This window comes from Vombatus ursinus, unplaced genomic scaffold (genome assembly GCF_900497805.2).
Source record: "Vombatus ursinus unplaced genomic scaffold, bare-nosed wombat genome assembly UNPS02014802.1, whole genome shotgun sequence".
Lineage (NCBI taxonomy): Eukaryota > Metazoa > Chordata > Mammalia > Diprotodontia > Vombatidae > Vombatus > Vombatus ursinus.
Genome location: NW_020954580.1, coordinates 2,912,655 through 2,926,869, shown reverse-complemented (window position 1 = coordinate 2,926,869; position 14,215 = coordinate 2,912,655). Strand labels below are relative to the sequence as shown.

General features: G+C 39.7%; 1 pseudogene; it reads left to right on the top strand.

The window, feature by feature from the left end:
- Window positions 1–6,084: 6,084 nt before the first annotated feature.
- Window positions 6,085–14,215, top strand: part of LOC114051487 — a 33,353-nt pseudogene continuing 25,222 nt past the window's right edge.

Genomic DNA, 14,215 nt, shown 5'->3' with positions numbered 1-14,215 from the left:
GTACCACCTCACACCTATCAGATTAGCTAATATGACAGAAAAAGAAAATACAAATGTTGGAGGAGATATAGGAAAATCAGGACACTAAAGCACTGTTGGTGTAGTTATGAACTGATTCAACCATTCTGGAAAGCAATTTGTAATGATGCCCAAAGGGCTATAAAAACCGCATGCCCTTTGACTTAGCAATACTAGCAGATCTATATCCCCAAAAAAATATTTTAAGAGAAAGAAAGAAGGAAGGAAGGAAAGAAACAAGGAAAGAAAAAAAGAAAGAAAGAGAAAGAAAGAAAAAAAGAAAATATGTACAAAAATATTTATATCAGCTTTTTTGTGATGGCAAAGAATTGGAAATTGATGGGATACCCAACAATTGAGGAATGGCTGAACAAGTTGTGATATATGATTGTGATGAAATATTATTGTGTTGTAAGAAATGATGATGAGCAAGATGCTTTCAGAAAAACCTAGAAAAACTTAAATGAACTGATGCAAAGTAAAGTGAGCAGAACCAAGAGAACAGTGTACACTGCAACAATAATATTGTACCGTGATCAATGGTGAACGACTTAGCTATTTTCAGCAATAGAATAATCCAGGACAATTCCAAAGTACTTATGGTGAAAAAACGCTATCCACTTTCAGAGAAAGAACTGATGGAGTCTGAATGCAGATTGAAGCATACTTTTTTTTTAAATTTTTACTTTATTTTGTGTGACAGTTTTTTATCTGTTTTCTTTTACAACATGACTAATATGGAAATATGTTTTGTATGATTGCCTATGTATAACCTATATCAGACTGATTGCCCTCTCGATGTGGGGGGTGGGGGGGGAGGGAGAAAGACAGTTCATGAAGTGAAGTAATTTAAAATGACTAGAAATGTTGATGGGAGTCATACTGTGGATACCTTTGAGCTCTAGGCCAACGATTTTGTATATTACCCCCAAGGAAATAGGGAGCCTCTGAAGACTGTTGAACTAGTGAGTGGCCTGGTAAGCTTAGTATTCTAAGAAAATCAGTTTGGCAACTGTTAGAAAGATGGATTGACAAGTGTAGCATCTAGAAGCAGAAACAAAAATTAAGAGATTATTTCAAAAGTCACAGATAGGTAATGAAGACTTAAATTATATTGGACGCCGTCTGAATGGAAAGCAATAGATAGACAGATATTATAGAGTCAGAATCATACCTGGAAATTGACTGGATATGAGTTTGAGGGGTGAGAGAAAGGGGGCAGCCAAGGTTAATCCTAAATTGGTGAACTTGGATACCTGGAACAAGGATGATTGCACTCTTAAAATAAATGGGTTAGTTGGAAGAGTATCAGTTTTGGGGAGGCAATATAATGACTTCCATTTGGTGGCTAACAAGTTTGAGATGCTTTTGAAACACTTCTTAGTACAAATGTTATTGTCTTCATTTTGTAGATATAGAAACAGGCTCCTAGAGGTTAAGCATCTTGTCCATCCTAACATAGCCAATAGAGGGTAAAGCTGGAATTTGAACCCAGCTCTTTCAATGACAAATCCAACATCCTTTTTACAGAGGTGGAGGAGCTCAAAGAGAAAATCTTCCTGCTTCACAAGCTTACTGATGATTAGACCCACTGGCCTCCATACATAAAATGATGCTGCTCACCTGCCAACTAATTAAGTCCTATCAACTCTAGGTTGGATGAAGTATATGCAGGAATACCAGCAGACTGTCATGATGGAAAGAGCTTTGTCACTAAGGCTCTGGCAGGCAGTGCCCTAATAGTGCCATCAACAACATGCTTTCTCCTCTTCTTGTGTCCTTTCATTTTCTTATTATGCAGACCTTGACTCTGAATGGAAAGCGTGAAGAAGAGGAGAGAATAAAGACAAGTTCAGTTTCCAAAAGAGAAGTGGTTCTATCTTCCTCTGCCTGACAAATAGGACTGCAGTGCTCACGAAACTCAGGAAGCAACTGATAAGAAAAGAAGTCTGAAAGGACAAAACCAAGGACTAAAGGAAACATGGGTTTATTAAATAAATAAATAACAAATCATGCCAGACAACCTAATTAGCGCTTTGATGATGTTATGACAGGATAGCAGTTGGTGGTAATATCCTGCATCTTTCTTTTAATGAATCATTTGATAGCATCTCATGAAATTTTTACTCACTGTTATCACTGTGGAGTTTGTTGCAATTTGCTCAGTGCCTTCCAATAAACATACAGAAAAGCAAATCCCCCACCCCAGGGAGCTTACCAAAAGCAAGCAATGCAAAGCAGGGAGTGGTTTCCCACAGGAGGAAAAAAACACACACAGCTTTAGCCCCAATGTTACCATCCCTCAAATTAGTACCTACTGGGCTATCTCATCAGTCATCAACTAGGACTTATTAAATGTCTCTCTGCAGGTGGTACCTTGCTTGGCACTAACTAGAGCAAGAAAGAGGAACAGATCTGTCTGTAGGTTTATGGGATTTAAACCCAGTAAGGTGCTTTGAAATCACCCAGTACAATGTCCTCATCTTACATATTAGAAACCCATCAGGAATTTGCAATCCGGACAGTGATGGGTAAAATTTACCGGGAAGAGTCATTTCCTAAGTCACTGAATTACTGTCCGGCTTCTCATGTGAGAAGCAATCATTTTACAGAGATGGTCCAACCCCGCCCCCCCACCTTGCTCACCAGGGCACACATGTGCTGCTGATCTTTTCAGCGTCTGGGATTTTTCGGGTCCCAGAGAAGGTAAGTTTTCTCTTTGATTAGTCTCCCCTTCAAGCCCCAAGTATTTCTACATATGACGAGGCTGCACTTTTTAAACATTTTTCATTTGGACTCTAACTTAATTTTTAACACATGTTCTCTTCTGTTCTGATCATTGTTCAAGGGCTTCTCTGGGAGGAAAATCTGTGGTTACAGGACCATTTTCCATATATTACATGAAGCCTTAATATGTCATTATTTTGAACTTTAAAAAAAAAGTTTCCTTTTATCCTTGACAGAAGGGCTTGCCTGGTTGGTGGGCAACACTTGTTTCCTTCTGGAATGTACCAGGTCCTGAACCATGGCTCTGTAGTCCAAAAAGAAATACAAGAAGTGCCATATGTAAAAAATAACTTGGAAGTTCTAGTTTCTCTTTAGAAGAGGGAGGGAGAGAGAGAAAGAGAGACAGAAACAGAGACAGAGAGACAGAGACATAGACAGAGACAGAGACATAGAGAGAGATAGAGACATAGACAGCGAGAGAGAGATGAGACATAGAGAGAGTGACAGAGACAGAGAGAGACAGACAGCCAGAGAGAAGGAGAGAAAAGAACAAGGTGGAGGAGGAGGGGAGGAGAAAGGAAAGGAGGGGAGGGGAGGAGAGAAAAAAGAGAGAAGGGAGGAAATGGGGGGGGAGAGGGGAGGGAGAGAGAGGGGGAAAGAGAAAACGAGAGGAGAGAGAGATACATTAAAACACTCATTGACTCGTTGCCTCTCAGGAACCACTGTTCTATTAAGTCAGACCACTGGCAGCCCGAGGACAATGCCCATTTAAATCCCTACCTTCAAACAGTAAACACATGATAGAAGGGCTAACCAGGCCAACAGGGAATAAAACAATAGCAGTTAGGTGTCCTTTTTGACATCTAAGTAAACCCTTACCTCTATCCATACTGCCTGGGTGAGTGGGGCTTTTTATTACAGTCATGACCTTGATAATGTGCCTTTCTTGTCAAGATGGCTTTTGATCACTGCTGATCCCTCAACACTAATAGGTAGTATGAACTTCCCTTTCCCACCGAGCACAGCTCTACACCTTGATTTTTTGGGGGGGGCTAGGTAATGGAGGTTAAGTGACTTGCCCAGAGTCACACAGCTAGCTACTAAGTGTCTGAGGTTGGATTTGGACTTAGGTCCTCCAGACTCCAGGGCCAGTACTCTATCCACTGTCCCACCTAACTGCTCCTCTACATCTTGATTTTTAAAAGTAGCACAACCAGAGAATGAGGCTATCTCCTTGATTCACAAAAACTGACAGAAGCATCTCATGAGGGTCAAGAAAATGAGACCTTCTGGCAGACATTCTTCCACTGTTTCCTTCTTACTCCTGACTACATTGACTACTGTCAATGCTGAAGATGGCCAGTGTCTCCTTTCTAGATAATGTGCAGTTTTGAATTGGGGCAGGGTGGTAGTATGGTGGTGTCATGCCCCTGGAGCCTCCTAGGTGCTTGTCCAGCGCCAACAGATTCCAATGGATGTCAGCTTTGTTTGCCTTTTAACTCTTAAGTTTTTAGTAATAATGAAATTATTATTATTAATACAATTAAACATTTATAGCATACTTACTCTGTGCCAGGCACCATGCTAAGCACTTTAACAATTATTATCTCATTTGATCCTCACAACAACCATGAGAAGTAGAGGCTATTTTGATGCCCATTTTACACATGAGGAAATTGAGGTTATTGACTTGCTCAGGGTCACATAGTAAGTGTAAAAGGCTAAATTTGAAATCAGGTCTTCCTGACTCAGATGTCGCCTGGCTGCCCAATAGGCCCTCGCCTCACAAAGGCCCACTCTTAAGCTAATCTTCCAGAATAAAATATAAATTAATACTCTAACAAAGAAGTAGTCAAATACTGACTCCCCCCCCTTTTTATTTTACCAGATTTGTGATTTCGTTGGTGTATACAAGTTCACAGAAGAGGAAGTGCCCTTTGCCAATGTAGACTGGCACTTTCTCTGCAAAATTTATTCTTAGAGAGTTAGTTACCTATATCACTGAGAGATTAAATGCTTGTCCAGGGTCACACAGCCAGTATGTTGTCAGATACAGGATATGAACCCAGGTCCTCCCGGTTTTAATGCTAGTTCTCTGTCTACTACTGTGATAATAACAGTGCTCTGTGTATCTCTCTCTCTCTTTCTCTGAATATATATGTATATGTATATATGTATATATATATATATATATATATATATATATCACTTTAAGGCTTGAAAAGTGTTGCACATATTTATTTCATTTGAGCCTTACAATAACCCTATGAGATCAATGCTATCATTATCCCCATTTTATGGATGAGCAAACTGATACTGAGATAGAGTAAGTAATTCGCTTGGGTGTTGCAAAATAGTGTTTAAAGCAGTAGTTCCCAATGTTTTCTGTTCTACAAACTCCTTTCAAGAACAGCAACAACAAAAATGTTGTGAATCTCCTAGGTAATTTAAGATACTCTTCATAATTTTAAAAACTTTATTCGTTAAGGAGTTACAATAACTATAATGATAACTTTTGTCTATGATGCTTCAAACGTGCATATACTTGTCATGAATGGGAAAATGTAACATAATTGCATAATTATTTACTACTTAAGGAGCAATTATGGAATTTTTAGTGTGAATTAATTTTGCTATCATTGCAAACCCCTAAGGCATTCACTTACCACAAAATAGGAACCACTGATCTAAGGCAATGATTTGAATTCAAATCTCCTTAACTGCAAGTCCAAGGTGCTACCTACTACACCACCCAGCTCTCTGTGAGATGCTTTCCTGAAAGCGTTGAGTGGCATGAAAAGAGTTGATAGAAATTCTACAGGCAGAGGGCAGAAGCGGAATGATTCAACAAGTGGGATCAGCATAGGCAGAGCTCCAGAGATTTTACTTCCAGACAAAGAGGAGTCTGGTTGCCTGGATCCCAGAGTACATCAAGAAGAGAGATAGTAGGAGATAAAACTGTAGGGGAAGTGTGGCATCAGTTCATAGGGGCCCTTAAATGTGAGCCAAAAGAGTCTGAACTTTACTCAGGAGGCAACAGGAGACCATTGAAGTTCTTTGAGCCCTGGCTCAAAGACTGTCATGACCAGATCTGTACAGGAGGAAAGCAAGTCAGGCAGCAGGGTACCAAGTTTGGAGTGGAGAGAGAGTGAAGAAAAGAGACCCTACAGAGAGACTGTAGTAGCCCCTGAGGGCGTGTACTGATGTGGAGGCGACACCGATGTGAAGTTGAACTAAAAAGTCTTGCTGCAGTGGAAAGACAGAGAGATTGATTGACAACTGATAGGATATAGAAGATGAAGGAATAATGGGAATCAAAGGTAACACTCAAGTTCAAGCATGGAGACTGGGTGGATGGTGATGGCCCATCTGCAATCAGTGGAGCTAGAAGGAAGAGCTGGTATAGGGACATATAACATGAGCTTGGTTTCCAGGTACGTTGGGTTAGGGGTACCATAGGATATGTCTTGTATACAGGTGGAAATGTGGAACTGGTGCTGAGGAGAGAGATCAGCTCTGGAGATTAGTGGTAGGAGCCATCTGTGAAAAGGTGAGATTCGGCAGGTGTGGGAGTGAGCATTGAACTCATGAAGTTGTAAATGGAGCCTCAATGGACAGAGAGGAGAATAAAGGAAGGGGAATCTAATCCCTTCTCTCTACTCACTCAGGTACCACCTTAGTTCAAGCTCTTGTCACCTCTCCTCTAGATTACTGCAAGTCTCCTAACTAGGTTTTCTGCCTCCATTCCCCAACACCACCATCTCTATCCATCCTCCATCCTGCTATCAAAGGGACTTTCCTTAATCACAGATCTGACCACATTGCTTCCTAACTCAATAAACTCTCCTGGCTTCTTATTGCCTCTGGATCAAATATAAACTCTTCTGTTTAACTTACAAGCTTTTGACAACCCGCCACCAACTGATCTTTCCAGCCTCGTTTTATACTACCACAACTCCCACATTTTGTAATCAAGCCAAATTTGCCTTTTGCTGCATTCCTCACACATGACACTCCATCCCTCATCTCCATTCCTTTGCATGGACATCCTCCACGACTGACATGAGACTCCCTCCTCACCTCTATCTAAGAGAATATGTCTCTTCCTTCAAGACACAGTTCAACATGAAGCCTTTCCTGATGCTCTCAACTGCTAGTACCTGCCCACTCAAATTATCTAGTACTTAACTACTTTGGATATAGTCTCCTTTTAATTATTTCCTGGCACATAGTAAGTGCTTACCAAATGCTTGACTGTGTTTACTTATATATTGTTCTTTTTTTTTTTTCTCTCCTCCATTAGGATGTAAGTTCCTTGCAAGTAGGGATTGCTTAATTTATTGCATTTCTATGCCCAGCACCTGGCACTGCGCCTCGCACTAAATAGATGTTTTATACACACTTGATGGTTGATTGACTGAATAAGAGGAAGAGAAATCAGTGTAGAAGGCAGAGAAGGAGCAGTTAAACAAGAAGAGAACCAGAAAACAAGGAGAGCGTGGTATCGATGAAGCCAAGAGACAAGGGAATGGCCCTCCATGTCCTATGACATAAAGAATGAATGATGAATGAATGAATGAACAAAAGACCATATTTCACACCCATGCCCTACAGGAGTTTATAATGTAATAGAGAAAGATTACCCATAAAGGCGAATTTTAACTAGAAAGAGGGGAAGCTAAGTGGTCCAGTGGGTAGAACGCCCAGCTTAGAGTCAGGAAGACTCGTCTTCCTGGGTTCAAATCTGGCCTCAAACACTTACTAGCTGTGTGACCCTGGCAAGTCACTTAACCCTGTTTGCCTCAGATTCCTCATCTGTAAAATTAATTAGTACAGGAGGAAATAGCAAAAAACTCTAATATCTTTGCCAAGAAAACCTCAAATAGGGTTACAAAGAGTCAGACATGATTGAAAACAATTGAATAACAAAAATTAGAAGAATGAGAGAAGTACCAAGGGAAACTTTCAAGGCCTTGTAAGTTCTGTGGTAGCCTGGGAAAGTGTATGTGTGTGAAGGGGGGTCCTCACCTCTAGGGGACAAAGAAGATGAGCGCTGAAAAGAGATCATTGTATCTTGTGAATTTTGAGAAAGCAGCTTCAGTAGAGATATGGGTAGCAAGCCAGATTAAGCATTAAAGAAAGAATAGGTATGGAAGAAGAGAGGGTTATTGTGGCTAACCTTCAAAGCTGTGGATCTGGACCAGGGTGAAAGGGCAGAGCGCTAGGGTCCAAAAGTAGATGCTGGAGAACTGTCTCAGATAGCTCATCCAGTCCAAAGGTATTCAGAAAAAAAAAGTGCCTAGAAAAATATGACCCAACTTTCACCTGTAAGACTGAGTCATGAGGTTGAGAAACATACACTGTCTCATTTTGATTTTTTTCCCCTTAGGTTGTTTTAAAGTATAATTCCTAATTCTAAAACGTACGGGATACCCTTAAATTAAGTTAATTGTCAGGATCAGTGGAAATATTTCACAATCTCTTCCAATTGTATTGTAGTACTGGGGGGCGATTAAAGCAGTTAATAATTCTAGAAAATAATATATTATCAGTTGAAAAAAATGAATCAATGATACTGCTCTAATACTATTTCAGGAGCAGCTAGAATGGTTGAATTAATAACATCCTATTATTTTATTATTGCATAAAGATTTATAGTTGTGCTGACACTGTGGCTGGGTTAATCCTTTCCTTTATTGGCCTTTATTAGACCTTGTAAGACAAGGCATTCTCCAAGGTCCCCAGTGAATTCCTCCTATGACCCTGCAAGGTCACTGCCTTCACCCATCACCCACCATCTCAGCTCTCTTTTGTTTCTCTAGGTTCACCCAAAGTTCATACATAAAAATACCTGCCGAAACCAAAGGTGGGCAAATCAGCAGGGTGGGCATTTGTATGCTGCAACTTTCCATCAGTTATGTGCTTAATAAGGAATGAACCTATGGGTTTTCTGTCAGCCACCAGCATGCCCTGTTTGCTCTACAAACACACAAACATCCACACACACACACACACACACACACATGCCTTGTCTTCTACACATCTATTGCCAGAATGGTCAATCAAGTCACTTCCTCCTGACTGCATTCAGCCTGATTCTGTGACCTATAGGCCCAAATCATCCTGCTGCAGCTGTGAGCAGGGGAGAGAGGTCTTCAGAAAGGTTACAGGGAGGAAGAAAGCAGAGTGTTGTCATAGCCCCTCACCCAAGGGCTAGCCAGGTCTGTTCATCTGCTCTTCCCCATGGGCTGCAAAGATAGCCATAAGCAGAACATGGTGGAAGATCCATGTCAAATCAGCATATGTATCAGTATGAATTAGTCCAGGTCAGGGGTGGGGAACCTGCAGCCTCAGGGCCACATGTGGCCCTCTAGGTCCTCAAGTGTGTCCTTTTGACTGAATCCAAACTTCATAGAATGAATCCCCTTAATAAAAGCATTTGTTCTGTAAAACTTGAACTCAGTCAAAAGGCTGCACACAAGGACCTAGAAGGCCACATGTGGCTTCGAGGCCACAGGTTCCCCACCCCAGTCCAAATGAAGATGCAGCTTTTAACCTATAATTGCTGATGGCCCTTGCCTTGGCAGTTGTATCTACATGGGCAGCTATTTATGACTGCTAATCATTCCAAGACAAGTTGCCAGTCTACTGATATTATTCAATGTCATACCAGTGACTACCTTAGCTGCAAACCGACACGACAGCTAGTCTGTGGAAGACCTAGTACCTACTTTTCTCAGAATCTATCAGCCTTAATTTGGGGAAAGTCTCCCCCCTTCTACCTCCACCAACAACAATCTGGGAAATATTGTGGTAGAGTAGTAGAGTGCAGAGAGATCCAGTCTTAGAGTCAGAAAGACCTAAGTACAAGACCTGTCTCTTTTAAATACTGGCCATGTGACCTTGAGCAAGTCACTTTATGCCCCTTGAAACTCTCCAAAAGGTAACTCTTCAAAATTATAGCTATACATAGGTGAGCATATAAATGTCTCTATACAAACACATATGTATATGTGTTACACAAAACATGTATGTATATATCTTGTACATGTACAGACATATATACACATACACACATACTGGTGTTATGTGATGTGATGTGATATGATATGGTATGTTATGATATGATATGACATGACATGACATGACATGATATGGGACAGCTAGGTGGCGCAGTAGATAGAGTGTTGGGCCTGGAATCAAGAAGACTCATCTTCCTAAGTTCAAATCTGGCTTCAGATAGCCATGTGACCCCTGGGGAATTCACTTTACTCTGTTTGCCTCAGTTTCCTCATATGTGAAATGAGCTGAACAAGGAAATGACAAACCACTTCAGTATCTCTTTGCCAAGAAAACCCCAAATGGAGTCACAATGAGTTGGCCATGACTGAAAAATGACTGAACAAAAAATATAAATAAGCATGTATATGCACACATGTATATATACATTTATGCATAAATATGTGCATATAATAATTATAATATGATAATGATATGTATAAATTAAAGAACATTTGGGAGTCTCAATTGGTGGGAGAATTTCTTTACTGGGAGTGAACTACACCAATAAAATCCCAGGTAACAACCAATTTATATACCACAATATGTATTACTGTCAGGTATTTTTCTAGAAGGGCGGTAAGGGTACTCACCTGAAATTTTTGTGTTTACATTCTGGCAGAGTAAAAGTGGGTCAGAACCCTTAGGGACAGGTAGAGGGGCTAACCTGAAAAAGAAGAGGATTTTTTTGTTGTTGTTTATTTGTTTTTTTCCCCCAGTGCAGCCAAAGAAAACCTTAGCTCTAAGACAAAGGACATAGCATTGGTTTGTCTTAAAGATATACATTCTCTGGCAGAGAAAGGGGTGCTAAGCACCTCATTTTCTTTAAGTTAATAGTTCTAAAAATGTGTCTGCGTTCTTCCCAGATAAAAAATAATAAGAAAATTGAGAAATAGAAAAATAAAACTCACAACTTTCTAATCACAGGTAGAGGCAGTCTCCAGAATAAGTGAAGGACCTTGTTCAAGGTGACAATACCAAGATCCAGGTCTCCTGACTTCCAGACTGGCTCTTATTCCACTGCACCAAGGGGTCTGAAGATGGTGGCTATGCTGTAGCAGCATAGTCACATAAACACCCTCAACTCTAATGATTCTTCACAGGACACGTTTTAAAATAATTGATCAGTTTGCCTCAGTTTTAAGACACATCTATGGGCTACAAGGACATCCAATTTGGATGGGAGAAAATATGCTTTGTTTGATTTTTGCCTTCTTTCTATTGAATGTTGACATTGAGCATCAGCAACCGACTAGAAAGTGGATGAAAGAAAGTCTTGGGATGAAAGAAAAGAGACTTTGTTTTCCATCTTCAAAAGTGGGAGAGAGAGCCAGCCATGCACAGTCTTAACTACAATGCTAAGAGTTATTTCTTCCTGTAAAAGTAGACGGGCTCTAGGCAACACTAAATCAAGTGACTTTCAATCCACCAATAATGTACAAATCTTCATTGTTTGAAGTCTTGAAGGCCTTCTCCAACTCAACCCCCAAGCATTTCCTTTTAAATAGCATGAAGGAGATTTGTAGTCATAGGACTTACATTCAAATCTCATTTCTGATATGTTTTCTATGTTCATTGTTGGACTGGTCACCTAAGTTTTCCTCAGCCTTGGTTTCATCATCTGCAGAATCTGGATAACATGATCTCTAAAGTCCCTTCTAATTCTAAAACTATGACCCTATGGGAGGGCCATATTATTGACTATATTATTATATATCAGCTTATTATCAGCTTAAATTATTATCAGCTAGTACCTTAACTATCTGGGTTTCTTATCTCAGTTTCCTCATCTGTAAAATGAAGAAACACATTAGACTATATAATCTCTAAGACCATTTCCAGCTCCAATATTCTGTGACTAGCATGTCTTGTTAAGTCACTATCTTAATTTAATTGAAAACCATCTTGGAGCAGGAATTGGATACAGGACAGGTAGATGGCATGCTGTGGATTCCTCCATGCAGAAACCTCACTTATATCACAGTTTTGTCCAAAATTTATCCTATCTACACTACTCAAAAATCATTATTAAGTCATCTTTGTCAGGATCACCAGCTCCTCAGTGACATCAAAAGAAAGAAGAGCTGAAAGAAATACCAGGGTACTGGAGCTATGGCCTAACCTTCACATCCCTCTCTTTTAGAAAATTTATTCTTAAGGACTCATTCAATTCATTTTTAAATGTACTAAATGCCTTGTGCAGATGTTGTGCTAGGTACTAGGGACACATATAAAAATAAAATATTCCCTACCCTCAAGCATCTTATATTCTCTGGAGAAAAATGCTGGTTCCAAAAGAAGCCACTGAAGATATTCCCAGTCATCCCCAGTTTTATCCTGAATATATAGAATGACCTCTTCTCCAGCAGTCTATTCCTGGTGGAAATATTTTAGGAATGTGTAGGAATGTGACAAATAAGAATTTTATATTAAAGGGCTATTTTATTAAAAAGGTGTGAAGAAATAGAGGATGAAAAGTTATTAATCATTTCTCACTTACTGGTTGAGTCCACCATATCTATCAATAGGTGCATACACAGATAGATGATAGATGAATACGTAAGTAAATATGGAGATTATGCAACTAATTGAAAAGTAAGAGGGTGGAAGTTGTTGCTCAGGTTTTAGAATTCATCATGGAAACTACTAGGCAAATGAAAGGAAAACATGGGCTGTAGAAGGAGCGCCAGGCTAGGAATTAGAAGACCTGGATCTTGTGGCTTTGCCCCTAACTAGCTGTGTGACCTACAGTAATCACAGAACCTCTTTGAACTTCAGTTTTTTTATCTGTAACTCCATTTTTTTATGTGTCAAATGGACTCCATTATGTATCAATCTGTGACTACATTTTTTTTATGTATCATCCCTCTCAGAGTAGTTTTGAGAAGCTAAAGAAGTTACAAATATGAAAGAATTCAGAAAAATCAATCACCATCCTCTCCTTAGAGCAGGGAAGGGTTCCTTACCTTTTTTTTTTTTATGTCTGTCATACTTAACCCTTTGACAGCCAGGTAAAGTCTGTGGATCTTTTGTTTAAATAATGTCATTAAATGCATAATATAAAATACACAGGATTATAAAAGGAAATCAATTATATTGAAATTCAATTATGAAAAAGATTTTTTTAAGTCCATGAAACCAAGGTTAAATACTCTTGCTATTCATATCTAAAGAAGATCCTCTTATAATGTTTTTTTAGTTGTCTATATCTAAATATAGTAATTTTCTGGTATAGGAAGTTCCTCTACTGATATAACTCTACTCCTGTTCTTCAGATTCTAATCTCAGAGAGTTCCTTGGGGCATTAAGAGAGTAAATCCTTTGTTCCTGGTCACATGGCTAGGGAAAACTTGACTATGGGGCTGACTTCAAATCCAGCCCACTATGTACTACACTACATCTCCTCAACACTACAGCATTATAGTAAGATTTGTGCAACCTGTGATGAACAAGATGGAGGAACCAGACATTTTCTCTGATTTTTAGAGCCTATCTAATCTTTCCCAAGTAAGAGTTATGTACAGGAAGAAAAGCTATTTTAGCTGTCTCCACAGTCTAAACACCAAGAACCACAAGGAAGTAATAATTTGATGAATTAACATCAGAGAAGGTTAAATCATAATCCCTAATGAATCCATTCAGCATCCCCACCTATGCCAGTCTTCATGCTCTGGAAGGGCTGCAAAAGGGAAACTTATAGGCTTATGCTCTGAAATCCACTCAGCAATTCCCTTGCTGCTCCTATAGTCTATGCTAAAGCATCTCCTCTCCACTGCTCTCACCCCAATGTTTTGTGGTAATAAGCAACATAACTAAACTATGCTCTCTCATTTTACTCTGTGAGGAGGAGGTAGAGGAATGAGAAAGCAGGAGATGCACTCTCCCTTGGGTGGCAAAATATGCCACAGAAAGAACTGGGTCAAGCATCAGTATGGATGTGGTGTTCCACCAGGCCTGAAGGAAAAGAGACCAGCATCCATCTGAACCAAGTTCTGCCCAGCCCCCTAAAGTCACATGGGATAGAGACTGAGGCTGGTGAAAAATCGGGTAGGGAAAGACTGAGACACCATTGAGACCCAGCCCTTAGGGAATCTACCATAAAAGAGGAAAGAATCAGGAAATAAACAAGAGTGGAAAAACACATTGTCAAAGATCTCAGGAAGAAGAAAACAAAATTTAAAAACCTTAAGCACAAACATATAAACTAACAGGGAAGATAATAATGAGAGAAGGAAAGATGGCCTCAAGGACACTTAAAGAGGTCCAAATGCTTCTGAAGAATTGCAAGAAAAGGGAAAATAAATCAAAAGATGATGAAGCAAGGATTCTGTGGATTACTCAGAGAACATGGAACCACAGCAAGATGCTCTTGAATTGTTCAAGAGAGAAATAAAAATGACGAAATAATAAT